At 45.2% G+C, this 16193-nt stretch overlaps 1 protein-coding gene across 3 annotated transcripts in view; it reads left to right on the top strand.

Moving 5' to 3' along the window:
- The window catches only part of MARCH10 (membrane associated ring-CH-type finger 10), an 87252-nt gene that overhangs the window by 15224 nt on the left and 55835 nt on the right, over positions 1-16193 (top strand). Inside the window, exon 1 of one of the 3 annotated variants that reach the window (XM_006770278.2) lies at positions 1178-3089. The exons of the other annotated variants lie outside the window; for them this stretch is intronic. The gene's annotated coding sequence lies outside the window, so the exon portion shown is untranslated. Of the gene's footprint in view, positions 1-1177; positions 3090-16193 lie in introns of those variants that run through there. 3 annotated transcript variants of the gene reach the window in all.

Genomic DNA, 16193 nt, shown 5'->3' with positions numbered 1-16193 from the left:
ATCAGTGATTGATGTTCATGGATGGAGCTGCATCCCTGGGAGAGATCTATACTCCCTATTAAGGAACATACAATCACACGATAAAAGATTTCTCCTAGAGTCTGAGGGTGACAGAGACTAACAACATTGGCAGCCCTGAGAAGAACATGTTGCCTGGATCTTTCCTGTTACTCAAGGGCAAAATGTGATGCCTGATGCTGATGAAACTTAGGGAGGGAGGTTAACCCCAAAATTAAATCTAGTCTGGCTAGAACAACACGTTTTTAGCAGAAAGGTAGCTTCTTATATTTTTGCACTTAGGAACAAAAATCAAGGACAGATTTTTTTTTTAAGTAATGTAAATTTAAGTCAAATAGTTAGTATATAGCAATCTCTCTAGATTGGATTTATTAAGCAATGAGCAGCAGGGTTCTTCCATTTTCATGCAAAGACCCAAGATAGTCATGGTTGTTTTGTATGGCAATGCTCATGCATTTGAAATATTCTAGGACTTGAAGTTTCATGCTCCTCTTCACAAACTTATTTGGGGGACAAGCTGGTAATAGATTCCTGTCTTTTTCTTCTTTAGCTGTAAAAATTATTCATTCTTTAAATCATCAATGCAAAACACTCAGACCACATCTACAAAGGACATAGTTGTCCATAGAAAAGTAATTATGAAATAAAGATAAAAATAGGTGGTAAAAGTGCTTAAAACTGGCAATTTCTATTCTAAAGTACAAGGACAGGCGTATTCAATGTCAGAGAACTCAAAACAACATTATTTACATAATCCTAATTCTTTCCAGATAATGATATCCCAAGGGTTGGGGCCTTGATTGTACAAGTGCCTTCAAGGTCGCATCTTCTCTATCAAGAAGAGTGACAAAATCAGAATTTTCCATAGTGAAACTCACCCCGTCTTGGCTCTCTGTATGACAGGTATTCCTTGGGGGACACTAGAGGATTTGCCTCTGGATACAAAGGCACAGGAAGGGCAGGGTGAGAGATGTCACCGAACGCAACATTTCAACAGCCATCTGACTTGTGTGCTTGTAACGTTGATCCCTCCTGGCTCCATCCTTCAACGTTTGCTGGGTACGAGTGAAGCCAGAGATCCCTTATGAGACACAAACCAGACCCCAGAAATCCTCAGGCCCCCAGGATCATGGTTTGCAGAATACCCATCCCAGGTTTGGATCCCAACCTCAATGTCTATGAAGAGCTGGTTGTTCTTAAACCTTCATAGTCTGGGCCTGCCCTGCTATATCTCAAATCCCGGGGGAATGAAGGATGTATCAAAGCTCCTTCTACAGGATTCTCCTTAGCAGGGAGGTCTGGAGCTAGTCTCCCAGAGGAGGCTCTGAAAAAGAACATTGGCACCTCGCCAAGAGAACCCAGGCAGACTGATCCAGTTTTCCGAGCTCAGTGTATTGGATGCCACATCAGGCACCAGAGTGCAAAAGATCCTTCGTCAGTCAGAAAAGGGCAGGAGAAAGAGCAGCTGTTTAAACCTAACCAAAGCCCTCTTCCCTAGGTGAACATCCTCCCGAGTAATTTCCTTCTAGAGATTTCTGTGCCTGAAAACTCTAAGGAATGTTTTGCCTCTGGTTTCTGAAGGCAAGTTCACTCTCGGCCTGAGTGGGTAGTATGAAAATGGATTGCTTAATCCATGGACATTTTCCCACTGTACAGTCATGACGTGAAGCATGCCACTACCAAATTTTGACACGGATTGCAGTTCCCATCCCTTAACACATACATATTGCAATTTGACATGTACTGTAATTCCCATTCCTTAACCCAGCCTCAGACTGTCAAATTCTGATGAGCCTGGAATAAGCGAGGCATTGACTATCAAGTAACAGAGGCATTTGCCGGCAAGTAATCAAGCTGTAATTTCCCGACACCTGCCTAGAAGTGGGCAGATCCCCAAGTGCACAGTTAACGTGGTGGCCACTGCGTTATGACATGACTCCCTCATCACAGCCAGTGGCTTTAAGCTCTGGTCAGGCAGAGCTTGTGTTCAATCTGAATCTAAGAGGAAGCAGTGACTTTGGCACCTATGCTGAGATGTTCTGTGGAGTGGTGCCTCCTGACTACGGTTAGTTGGTGGCGTGGCCTAGGAGAAAGAACACTTCTCACCGAGGGCCAGCTCTGTCCACAGTGCAGCGTGAATTCAGGCACAAACCGCGCTCCTTCTAAGCACTTCAGTGTCCCACCAAGGAGATACTTATTATCATGCTTATCTCCTGGGATCATTATGACAACGAGTGAGACGCTTAAATGTCATACTAACATTAGATTACGTTATAAATCGCCTTGGTGTTCAACCACTCTTGCAAATGATACTCCAGCGGGTGTCAGTGGAAGGGCAGGTTCTGATGCCTCTAGAATACCTTCTTCCACCTCAGCTCAGCCCCGGGGCCAGATTTCTACAAGCCAACCTAAGTGGCAACTTCATTTTAGACCCTTTTCAAAGCTACGTGCAACCTTTTGAACTGTTTAATCAGGGAAATACATAAACATCAGCTCCACATAACCACGTGGAAGCTGGATGAGTTAGTAGACTGAGAAATGAAGTGGTCTCTCCATATGAGCAGGAACTCATTTCCCCGGGACAACTGCTGGCCGAGAGGAGTTGGCTGCGACAGACAGGGCACCGGTGTGTTCACGGGAAGGGACTGGAGCCCAGATTTCCCCATAGAAAATGATGAAAATGATTAGCCCAAGACCTGGGGACGGCAACCTTCTATGAAAAGAGACGTCCCTGGGCCCTTCTCCTCTTCCAAGATCCTGTATCCTTGCTGGAAGGGGTGTTCAAATCTCAAGGACTGAGGAGATAACGCATTTACTTCACTGGCAAAGAAAGTAGAGATGAGATCTCCGTTTTTCAAGAGCACCATTTGCTCTGCTAATAGGACAAGGATGATTGTCCTTTCACCATCATCAATCGAACAACTAAGTATTTAGATTGCAGGTCACAGGGCCCAGCCTGACTTTGGAAGGAGGCAGTGCACCTGATCCCAGCAGCAGCTGCCTCTGCCCCAGGCCTGCCCGAGCCAGGGTGTTTACATCAGCGAGATCACCTGGATCTCCGGGAAAGTGAGGTAAGGCCAAAGTGAAGGCAGTTACGCAACATAAACATTTTCATTGTTCTGGCCATCCTACGTTTCTCCACACAAACTTTGGAGGCTACAATAAAGCCTCTTCAAGTAACCTGCAGTGGCTTAAGAAGTCAGAATATCCATCCAAACATCAAGGCAGCAAACGCCCAGAACTGAGCTGTCCTATACAGTGGCCACTAGCACATGGGGCTATTTAACTTTAAATTTAAAAGAATTAAAATAAAATTTTAGAAGTCAGCCGTTCCTTGGTCTCACCAGCCACATTTCACGTGCTCGGTAGCCACATGAGGTCCGTGGCTGCCGTATTGGACCGTGCACATATAGACCATATCCAGTGGTTCTCAACCTTCTGGCCCTTTAAATACAATTCCTCATGTTGTGACCCAACCATAAAATTATTTTCGTTGCTACTTCATAACTGTAATGTTGCTACTGTTATGAATCGTAATGTAAATATCTGATATGCAGGGTGGTCTTAGGCGACCCCTGTGCAAGGGTCATTCGACCGCCAAAGGGGTCGCGACCCACAGGTTGAGAACCGCTGATATAGACCATCTGCATCGTTACAGAAAGATCTGGGGCAGCCCTGCTTCACATTGTGGTCAAGTCCAAAACACAAACAAGATGACACCCCATGGGCCAGGAAGGGGTTTTGTTTCCCAGATACTGGCCATGCATAACCCACAATACAATACTTTGCGGTACAGTAGGCAATCAAGCCAGGCTTGATTTGCATTGTGTGTTTTTCTACCACCTGGGTATATTTGCACAATTCCTTTCACTACCTATTTATTCAGCCTATCCTGTCTGTGAAATCTTCAGCTTCTCCTCTTTCAAACAGCTCTTAGGGAGTTGTTCTCCCATTAATCTGTCAGTGTCAACCTACCAGCACCCTTAGCAGTGTCACGACAGCAGGCAGGACCCAGCGCGGGCATATGCGTTCCGGGAGTCACACTGTTACTCTTCTCTAACTTCTGCTCATCCACTGTCAGATTCCTGTGGGTCAGGCCTCCCTTCTTCCTGTCCCGAGGCCCCTGTGCGGAGGAGACAGCTCACACAAGCACACGCTGGTTCTGACTGCCCCGCCTGGGAGGCAGTGAGTCATCTCCAACACCTGGCTCGGTGTTTGTCACAGCACCCTCTTGACTCTGGCTCAGATTCTGCGCCCTCGGGGTTCACCTGAGTAATAAGGCTGCTCTGCCCACAGCGTCTCCAGCCCGAAATGTACCTCACAGAGACGGAATGCACAGCCCACGGTCTGTGGGAATTTTCATTTGTGTTTGTTTTCCATTTGAGCTGTGGATCTGTTCACCTTGATGTGCCCCCAAAGCCCCTCAGACTCCAGGGGCTGGATACGTCATCCTCTGCCCTCAAAGTGTTCCTCTTCTTGAAGCTATTTCTGCCTAAGGCAGAATTCTGGAAATTATCTAAGAATCCTCCCCCTGCTCCTCCTCACACTTCACAGTAATCAGACTCTGAAGCTGGGCTGTCTTATCTCCTCACTCTTGAATTTGTCCACCAGCATCTCCCTTTCCAGGGTCTGTCTTTTTTGCCTGGATGGTTGTAGGAGTCATTTGCCTGGTCCCTTTGTCTTCACCTCATTCCTTCCCATCAGTCTTTGAGGCTGCAGGATGAATAATGGTTGAGCGTCCACCTATGAACCAGGTTGAGCGAATCATGGTTTGATTCCCAGTCAAGGGGTTGCCTGCTCGATCCCGAGAAGAGGGCGTGCAGGAGGCAGCAGATCAATGATTCTCTTTTATCATTGATGTTTCTGTCTCCCCCTCCTCCTTATTATCTAAAATCAATAAAAATATATTTAAAAAAGAAAAAGAACGGTCCTCTAGAAGCAAATTGGATCGTGTCATTCTTCTATTAAAAATTCTTTAGTGACCCTAGCTGGTTTGGCTCAGTGGGTAGAGAGTCAGCCTGGGGATTGAAGGGTGTTGGGCTCGAATCCCAGTAGGGGGCATGCAGGAGGCAACCAATCAATGATTCTCTCTCTCCCTTTCCCTTCCTTTCTGAAATAAATTTTTTAAAAAGCATTTTAATAAATTCCACTGTCTTTGGGATCATGTTCAAATACGCTAACAAGGTACTCAAGACCCTGATGACCCGGCCTTCAATTCTGAGGGCACCGCCTCTGGGAAGAATTTCCAAGGCTTTTCCTGGGGGGTCGGGTGACTGCTCTGTCCCTCCTTTGTATTGCCATCACACGCTCTGGGTTCTAATCTACCTTACGGTATACACCTTCCTCTCTGCCTCTACCTTAAGCTAGCGCTGCTCAAGAGCAGGAGTGTTCATTGTCGCATTCCCGATGGCCACCACAGAGGAGGAGCTCAGCGAATGTTCAGTGGCTGACAGTTGCCAGGGTGTTGTAGGCATGAGCACATGTTGAGGTCAGAGCACCAAAGCCATGGTGGCCACAACAGGACTCCTCCCCTGAGCGGGAGCAGAAAGGTCATGCTGTTACGCGGAGGCATGAACGCTCCCTGACCTGGCCTGGCCTTGTTGAGATGTCAGTGGTCTGGTGAGGCTGCCCGTGTGCAGTGGCCCGTCTGGGCTTGAAGCTTCATCCATTATCATCCACACCCTGGAAACCTCCGCCCTGGAGAGAGCATGCCCGTCCTGGCCTTCCGCTCTGCAAAGGGGCAGCTGGCTTCTCTAAGCTCTGGCTGTTCCTTTTGTCCCAGGTGGGCACGAACACAAAGACACAGGACAGCTGGGTGGCAGCTCTCTGCGGGCCGAGGAAGCTCAGACGGGCCCACAGTCGACTGGGAATTCACTGTCCTTCGTAACAGAAGTCGTCTTATTATGACTGGACGTTCCGCCGGATCACTCTCCGGACTGCGTTGGACCTTTCTCTTACGATAAGATTGTAGATAAATTGGAATGGCTGGTGCGCAGGCCCCTCTGTGGGCAAAGCTTGCTGGCGACGGCCAACGGTGTGAGTGGAGCGAACGGATATTATTCCTGTGTCCTGGGCAAAGCCAGCGGTGCTTCATTCCCCTCCGTTTCTGCACGTCATCAGAGCTCCAGGAGGTGATTTTAAAATAGGGCATGGCAGTAAAATGGGGCAACTGTCAGGTTAAATGGCAGCTGCTTCCAGAATACTGTTCTGCCTTTTTCAGCAGATAAGACAGCCCAGAGTCAATCCTTGCACCAGGGTGATTCTGCCACCAGCCTGCAATGCAAACACCTACTGTTACCTCCCCCCTCCCCACCGCCCCACCCCCCACTGAAACTGTCGGAGCCTGAGATTGGTGGCCTCTGACGGGAAGAGTTCCCTGTGTTAATTGAATGCAACCGCTCAGAAATTGCATGAGGGAAGATTATTATATGAAGTGGCTTTTTCCTCCCATTTTCTGTGGTGCTATCTATGTATTTCAGTTTACCACATTTTATTTTTTTTAAATCTCGTTTTAAAAAAGGATTCTGATTCATTTTTAAAACCAAAAAAATAACTTGTTAAGAACCAATTAAAATTCAGATATCAAAATTTAAAATGTTTTCACTTGCGAGGTATTATTATTCCGCTGCATACCTGCCTTAAACGTGGTTTACCACATACAGCATTTCATCCTGGAACCTGGTTGTTTTGTTTTCATATGGCTTTACTTGTTAAGGAGTTATAAACCTTTTGTGTCTGAGGCACTGTGCTGGGGGCTAGGGGAGGCGGCAAGGATAAGCCCGCCCCCCCTCAGGGCGCTCAGCGGGTGAAATGCGACCTCACACAACTGTCTGCGGTTCAGGACGGTGTCTGCTGAGCGTAATAAAAAGGCAGCGGGAAAACTGGGAGAACTCCACAGCAGATGCAGATTTTCAGCTGGACCTTAGTCACCGGCAGGATTTGGGGAGCAGGTGGTGGGAGTGGGGAGCTGAGGTGGGGGGACCTGGCGGGTGGATGGAAGAGCCTAGGACCTCGGTGGAGAGCTGGGCACATTTGGAAAAGGGTGAGCCATCCAGCCTCCCTGCAGCCCAGGAAATGGCATCAGACCCCCGTTCAGAGCCCCCTCCCTGGAGGGCGCTGTTGGCCTCCCTCCTGCGCCCCTTCCCTAGGCTCAGGAGGCAGGAGGGCCCACTGAGGCTTATGCTGTCTTATTCCACCATCTCCCCCACCCCACCTCACACCTCGGTCATCCCGTTGTCTCCTGGCCTCTCTCCCTTACTCAGCGGAGACTCTGTGGCTCCATCTCTGGGGCCCCATTGCCTGATCTCCTGCCACAACCCTGCACCACTTCAGCATCTACCTGGCGAATGCAGCCACACCCTAGCTTCTCAGGTCCCAGTGCCTCTTAAGTGCCCCCTCCCCTCATAAGTGCCCCCTCCGTTTCAGTCTGCCATCCCCGCCACCAACAACACACCCTCAACTACATCATCAACCCGAAGTTCTCCATCTCCAGAAACCTACTGATGAGCACCAGCCTTCCAGCCCTGCGCCCATCCACGTGCACTGCGCCATCTCTGCCACCTCTTGGCTCCTCTCCCCATGCCCTCTCCTTGTTCCTAAGCAGCCCAGATTCTGTGTGTGATCCTCTTGGTTTCCCTGACCTTTGTCTTTTTTTTTCGCACCCGTGCCGAAGGCCTGCCCATCCATGGTCTCTAGACCCCGCACCCAGGCCACTGGCGACGGCTGGAGAAAAATCACCCAACTTTGAACAGTGCTGCCCCTGAGAGGTCACAGCCACCAGCCTCCTGGAACTCCTCAGTGCTGCCCAGTTTCCCTGGCCAGCTCTCTTCCACTTCAAACCTTCTATGTCCGTCTTCAGTGTCTCAGTCCTCAGGCAGAAGCTTCCTCAGCTCAGAGCTGCCCGCCCCCCCTACCTCCTCCCCCCATTCCCACCTCTGCGCCCGTGCTCAGGAGCCCACCTCCTAGCTCTCTCGGGTCCCTTACTCCACCCGTCTTCCTTTCCCTGCCGGATCTCCAACTCTGTACCAGAGGTTTCCATCAGCATTTAGTCATGATCTAAGGTCTCCTACAAAAACTGGAAAAAAACAAAGCACACACACACACACACACACACACACACACACACACACACACACACACACACACAACAACAACAACAACAACAGATCAGCCCTTCCTCGATCCCACATCCCCTCCCCTTGTTTCTTCTTCACAGCCAAAGTTCTCAAAATAATTATTTACACCGACTGACTCCATTTCCCCACCTCCTCCTCACTCCTCAACCCACTCCAATCTGGCTTCCACGCTCATCCTTCCACAGAAGTGATTGTTCACCCAGTGACTTCCTCGTCTCTGAATGCGGCAGGTCGCCCTCAGTCCTCACCGTCCCTGACCTCTTGGCAACTCGGACCTGGCCACTCCATCTTCCAGGAAACACTGTGTCCCTGGTTCTTCTGCTGGCTTCCCCTCATCTCGTCCTTCTCCGCTCCGCCGAGTCCTGGAATTTCCAGGCTTGGTTCTCATCCCTGTAGCTGGCGGCTTTATCCTATTTTTGTACTGCAAACCTTTTGGACAGTATGGTGAACTCTCTAAATCCTCTTCTTAGAATAATATTTTAAAATGTAAAAGAAAAAAAGATACATAGGATTTCAAAGGAAACCACTTTTATTGAAATAGTCATCAGAATATTTTTAGAAACCTGTGATTTGGTAATGTATGTGCCTCATTATTAACACATTAAATAACAAGTGATGGGCGTAAAGGGTATTTTGAGACATCGGCAACAAATTTGATGAAATGTGAAAATATCTGTGATTTCTATTGGTGACAAAATTGCAGGTACTGCTAATACTACTGTGGTTTACTGCCTGCATTCGTAAATGAAACATATGCTTAGATTTCAGCTAGAGATTGGTAGAAATAAAGGTGTCATTTTTCCCCCCATCCAAGTTCATGTCCTATCCCCAAGAAGCCCTGTTCAAAATTCTAACTGCCAAAATCAAGACATTATCTGCCAATGACTCCCAAATCTTTATTTCCAACCCCAACCTCACTTTTGATCTTCAGATCTTAATATCCAATTGTTTACTCGGTAATTTCTACTAGGAGGTCTTAAAGACATCTTAACTCAACAGGCCCACTGCTAAAGTTTCCAACCTGACCCTTTATTCTTCCTTTTGTACTGTCAGAACCTAACACTTTCTCTCATCCTCACCCTCATATTCAATACATCACCAAGTCCTATCAATTTTACTTCCCAAATATATTTTATTTTTAATCCTCACCTGAGGATCAAATCCACAACCTGACCAGGAATCAAACCCACAGCCTTTTGATGTATGGGATGATGCTCTAACCAACTCTGCCATCCGGCCGGGACTTCCCCAATATCTTTGTAATCCATCTGTGTGTTCTTCTCTGCTATCCCCTGGTAGTAAATAGTCCAACGAGACCCCACACTTCCACTCCTGCCCCCAAACCTCACTTTTCTGCCACAGGTAGAGTGATATCAGCAAATGGAAATCATTACTTGACTACTTAAACCCCTTCCATGGCTTTGTTGTTGTTACTAAACCTCACCGGAGGTTATTTTTTCCATTGATTTTTGGAGAGAGTGGCTTTCTGTGGCTTTTGGAAGGGGCACCAAAATACACCCACAAGGCCCTGTGGGATCTGGCCTTCCAGACAACTCTGTGCTTCACCAACACTAACCTTGGGTCCTCCTAAGTGCCAGGCCACCTCCTGCTAGAGTCTGCACATGCTGTTCCCTCTTCTTGCAACACTCACCCCACCTTCCCACCCTGCCTCAGATCCCAGCCCAGGTCACCTCCTCACGGACCCAGACTCCTCTGCCCTATCTTCTTATATTTCGATACTATTCATACATTTCCTTTTTAAAAAAAAGTATGACTTGTAATTTTACATTTGTTGAATAACTGTTTTATTAAGTGATCTACCTCCCCACCTAGACTGTAGCCCTGTTACAGCAAAGTCTTTTACTCATCACTCCCATAGCCCAACATATATAATTTTGTTTTTGTGATTTTGATTGTTCATATTTTCCCCAGTGTTTGTTCTAGAAGTAAAAATTACCTGCAGTGAACATTTGAGAGTACTATTTAATGAGTTTTGGCAAATGCATGGGTGTAACCATGTAACCCAAACCTCCATTAAGTTCCTGTCACCCGTGAAATTCCTCACGCCCCTTCCCAGTCGGTTCCTGCCCTTGTCCCCTTCAGAGGTAACCACTGTTCTCAGTGTTCGCACCATAAGTTAGTTTGCCTTTTCTGGTTCCATTTCTGGGAGACTGTTTGATTTCAACTTTCTCAGACCCTTTTTATAAATTGATGGAATACACAGTCTAAATAGATGAGACAAATAAATGAACCCATGAAATAATTAAAGTTACATACAAGTTACAAATTAAAGTTATAATTTTTTTCCAAAATGACAAAGACTTTTTAAAAGGTAATAGTTGGAAAAGTTGCATAGAAACTGGCATTCTCATATACATCTTGAAATATAAATCGGTACAATATTTCTGGAGAACACTTGGGGAACAAAAAATTTAAAATTGTTGTGATGCTTTCAATCTAGTAGTATAAATTCCCACTTTTGGGAACTTAAAGGGGTAAAGATGTGTATAAATATATAAAGACATTTACCATAACACTATTTATCATAGCAACAAAAAGAATTGTGATGGATCCGCATAATTCAAAGAAATAATACCTTACTTAGTGAGCTTACTCTTAGAGTAATATTTGTATGGTAATTCTGAAATTATTTCATGTTTGTTGCAAAGTAAAACAAATAAATATATTAATATAATTAAGAAAAAAGATTATAAATATAATAGAAAAGAGATATTAATATAAAAAAAGAAAAAAAACCCATATAGTGTTAACTTTTAACTAGAAATATTACTATGAACTCATGATTTTAAAAATACATGTTTCTAATTAACTCCATTGAAAGGATTTAAAAACAATGTCACTCCAGTAGCAATAAACACACCTAGCATGCAGGCATTGGTTTCTAAATACCATTCTCAACGAAAAGAAAGCAATTCTGAGGTAGGTAAAGCACAAGGTGAGGCTATCATACTTATTATACCAGAAAGCAAAGAAGTACTCAAAGACTCAAGTCAAGAGCCAAGGTGGATGGACTTCCACTCTCCGTTTTTGGTACAATTTCAGCACTGAAAACTTTGATGAGGTAATTAAATAAACCATAGATGGATAAATAGAGAGATAGATGATAGATAAATGAGAAGGAAGAAGGCCACCTAATTGTAGAAGAGATGATAGAATTAGAAAAATTATTTTGCTACCCCATTGTAATTTTCAATCCAAGCAGGGCATATCAACAGGTGCTAAAATCCCCGGGTGAAATGTTGTTTAGGAATAGGCTACTGTCTCAGAATCACCCCACGGAGTAGCTACCGATTACAGAGTAGGTGTGGGGAATGTACATTAGAGAAATCTGGCAGCCACCGCCTCAACCTAGAGATCAAACAGCATTGCGTGGTGCTGATGTGACGTTATAAAGCAGGACACCACACCACCTATAGGATATTCGTGCCAAAAAACTATTAACCTGAATTTTATTATGAGGAAACAATCAAATTCAGAATATAGGATACTCTATGAGGCTGGGACTCTTCAAAACAGTAAAAAAAAAAAAAAAAAATGACAAACAGGACAGAGAACTGAAGCGACATAATAACTTCATACAGTGCATGTACCTTGTTTGATCATAAATCAAAACAAAAAGCTAAAAAGACATTTTGAGTCATGTATGATGACAGAAGATGATTTGACTTTGGGTGATGGGCGCAATGCAATATACAGATCTAGAATCATAGAAATTTACACCTGAAACCTATATGATCCTTTTAACCAATGTCACCCCAATAAATTCAATTTTAAAAAGATATTTTGATGGCATTTGGGTTTAAATATGCTCCTCCATATTAGATAATGTCATGGAACCATTAAATTTTCTTAGGTAACATAATGCTATTGTGGTTTTACAGAACCGGAAAGTGTCTATTTTTATAGAAGATAAATATTAAAGTATTTAGGGATGACGTATCATGAAGTCTAGTCACTTTGAAATTGTTCAGGAAAATAATATAGAGAGAGATAAAGCGAATTGGCAAGGTAAAGGACAATGGATGTCATTTGTGCTATTCTTTCGACTTCTCTATAGATTTGAAATTTTTCCAAATAAGGTTGAAAATGTATAAAAAGGGAGCTATTGATGCACTGTATCAAGTGAAATAGTGTTGTAAAAAATATTTATATATACATAAACATGTATGTTAGGATAACACTAGCTGCTATAACAAGGGGAACACAAATGTGATGATGCAATCAAGACAGGAGTTTGTTTCTGGCACCTGTGACAGACCAGGTTGGAGGAACCAGAGCAGCAGGCAGCTCTGCTCCACTCAGACTTGCAGGGACTCGGGCTGATGATAGTTTTATTGTCTTCAGCACATGACTAACAAAGCTGTCTTTCTAGCAAAGGCGCAGGGCTAGAGGTTATCTCTGAAGCAGGCTGCCTGCATCACTTCAGCTCACTTGCCGCTGGTTAGACTTTACTCCTGAGGCTACATGTAGTTGCAGGGGAGGCTGAAACTTTCCGTTCAAGGTGGGCAGCCACATCCCAGCTTCAACTCTCATCCCTTGGGAGGGGATTTGGGTGGGAAGCTAGTAGTCTCCATCCCAGTCCTTAAAAGGGGGTCTGGAAGAATACAGACCAAGCTATTTGCAGTTTTAATTTCAAGGTTAATGGGATTTTGAGTGTTTTAAATTACTTTTCCTCCTGCTTGTCTTTTCCCATTATGAGCATACATTTCTTTTGTAATAAGAAAAGAATTGCACTTTACAAAAATCAGCCATTGAAACTACCAAACGATTATTTCATGGGCAAATTTGTAGGATGCTTTGTTTTTCTCCCTCTGAAAGCAACATACAAGCTCATCTTAAATGCCACCTTAAGCAATTTTCTACTCAGAAACCTTCCGTTGGACCCCATTCTCTCTCTCAGTGAGTCTCAAGCCTTTGCTTAAATCTCAGAGCCCCCCAGCATTTGACCCCACCCTACCATCCCGCTTTATTTCTCACCTCTCCTCCCATATCTGTGCTCTGGACACTTGCCTCACTCTCCGAGAACCATGCCACACCTCATACACCATCCATACCTTGGCTCATGTGCGGCCTCCAGCCTAAGACAGTTTTTGTTTGTTTGTTTTTTAAATATATTTTCATTGATTTCAGAGTGGAAGGAAGAGGCAGAGAGAGAGATAGAAACATCAATGATGAGTCATTGATCGGCTGCCTCCTGCACACCCCCTACTGGGGATCAAGCCTGCAACCCCAGCACATGCCCTTCACTGGAATCGAACCTGGGACCCTTCAGTCCACAGGCCACGCTGCATCCACTGAGCCAAACCAGCTATCCCTAGACGGTTTCTATGCATCCTTCAGGTCCCAGAAAACACCACCTCCTTCATGAAGCTTCTCTTGATTTCCATCTTTTTCTCTGAGTTCCTTTGAAATTCAGAATTGGTGCCACACAATTTATCACTTAATCAAATATTTTGCATTTTGTTGGTATAGTATTAATCTTGTCTCTCCCATTGTAAGCATCTTGTTTTTATATTCCTTCATAGTGCCTAGCATGGGGTTGAAGACATAGTAGGTGCATATACGTCTCGATTAAGTCCCATGTTTTATGACCTATTATTTTGAGGAGCGGGTATTTTCATGGACGAGATCCTTTTGATGGATCAAGTCTTTCAAATTCCCCTGATGCTCCTCCCAGCTCAAAGGAGACTATGAATGGAGACAAAGGAAGAAGGAGAAACACATTGTCGCAAAACCATACCCATCTGAGGGCAGTCTCAATGTGCTTCCCAACACTACACTTCCCTGTTCAAATTTTTTAAATCCAACCATTTTCTGGCCATATACCACCTCCTTACCCACTGCCACCACACAGAACTCCATCCCAGACAACACTGTACACACTTGTCCTCAAGATATGAAAATGTGTGGCCACCACCCATGTCAATCAACAGTGATTTCCACAGCACACCAGGGATCGGCTCTAAGTTTCACCCAGAGGCTGAACCGTAGTGGGATGGATAGTAATCATGAAGCGAGTCTGAAGCCCCACATGCCACTTAAGAGAGCAGACCCCACGGCTTTCCAACCTTAAGAAGGCTTTAGTCACGAGGCCACCATTGCTCTCAGATCAGTGTCTCAGGCTGGCTCAGTGGTCAGCAAACTCATTAGTCAACAGAGCCAAATATCAACAGTACAACGATTGAAATTTCTTTTGAGAGCCACATTTTTTAAACTTAAACTATATAGGTAGGTACATTGTTATTAACTTAATTAGGGTTCTTCTAAGGCTTAGGAAGAGCCACACTCAAGGAGCCAAAGAGCCGCATGTGGCTCGCGAGCCGCAGTTTGCCAACCACTGGGCTGGCTCATTCCACCTTGCTAGCCGGGGAATCGGAGAAGAGGAGGCCGGAAGGAGAGTTCTCTACAGAAGTCAATGGAAACAGATGCCGGTGATATTCACGCACACGGCAGCCCTGCGGACTCCAAAAAGCATCTTGTGGCAAATGGAGAGCCAGGGCTTCCACTGCTGATCCTGGTCTTGCCAACCCCACCTGGCAGCTGGGCAGGTCTTCAGGTGGGAGAGGGAAATGGGGCAAGCAGCAGTTTGATTCGGGTAGGTGGGGCATGAGTAAAAAAACAAAACAAAAAAACATAACAGTTACTAATCCCTATTTTTAATTGTTGTTCAAGTTTACAATTCTGATAAGCTCAAAATTGTCCTGAACGTGTGAAGGACTTTGCTGTCCTTAGTGTTGGTTGGGTTTTTGTTGTTGCTGTTGTTTTGGATGAGAGAAAACCTAGCCCACTTTGTGCTGCAACAGCGCTCGGGGTAGAACATACTAACCTTCCATTTCTTGAAGACATAAAGGTAGCCATCCTCTCCAGAATGAGGTTTATACGGGGTGCCCTCCTTCCCTAAGACAGGTGTGTGTTTGAGGCACAATTTGAATATGGACTTTGAGGACAGTGCTCTGAAGATGCTCATTTGCATTCACAGTCCCTCGGTCACCCTTTCCATGTTGTCGCTGTTGGCGTGTCGGGGTTCACTGCCTTGATCACTCTCTTTCAGAATCTCACGAGACTGCATTTGTTTCAAACGTAATAAACACACAGTCTTTCTCTGGCACCTCCCTGACACTACTCCTTGCCTCTCCTCTCTCATTTACAGCAAGCCGTGCCCTGAGCTACGCTGTGTCATAAGATCTGCTCGGCTCAGCCATCCATCACGTGATACGTGGCAAAGATGGGTTTTGTACACATCGATCTGAATTCAGTAGCACACCCTGGGGTGAGGGGCAGGCATGCCAGTTGAGAAGCAGTTCCCTGGGTGCTGGAAATGAGCCATCAGGCAAGAGTTGGAAAATGACTTCATCTTTCCTGTCCCTGACTGCTCTAGCCCCCTTGCTCTGCTGATCCTCTCTGTTCATTGTCGAGTTTCCATTTCAGACTCAGCCCTCTTAGGTCCCAGTTTAAAAATCTAAGTCAACCCCACATCCCCAAGGAACCCTTGCTTCTCCTTCTTCTAGGAGTCTAACTATAACCATTCTAATGTTACCAAGTCGTGACTGCAGTGTCCAAGGCTGCGAACATGCCCTAATGTAAGCCCCGCCCCTGCTTTTCCCAGTGTGAGTCCTGTGACCTCATGAGATAGCCTCGCCCTGGGCCAGGAAATAGCTCTGCCTCAGTGTGGATGATGCCATAGCACAGCCGAGGGTCTTTGGAAAATGTTAAAAGAGTAATATTCCAGAAAATACTGATTTTGACAATGACTTCATTTGGTTAACACAGCTTGATTAGGACTTTCTCAACAAATTACCAATAGAAGACTTGAAGTCAACACCTGTATTTTCATTTTATTTTATCTTTTATGTTCTTGGCTTTGATTTCAAAAGAGAGAGCTGCTTCTCTTCCCCCAAATAATAGCAGTGTGCTGTCGCCTCCACCTCCATGTGACATTTTAACGTAGGAACATATGGGGGAAGAAATGAAAATTGTAATTACTGTTCAAAATCACAAGAGGAAAAGACATAGTTTTAA

This window comes from Myotis davidii, unplaced genomic scaffold, assembly GCF_000327345.1.
Source record: "Myotis davidii unplaced genomic scaffold, ASM32734v1 scaffold684, whole genome shotgun sequence".
In the NCBI taxonomy this organism is placed as follows: domain Eukaryota; kingdom Metazoa; phylum Chordata; class Mammalia; order Chiroptera; family Vespertilionidae; genus Myotis; species Myotis davidii.
The sequence above is the reverse complement of the archived record's forward strand: the minus strand, read 5'-3'. Positions and strand labels throughout refer to the sequence as shown.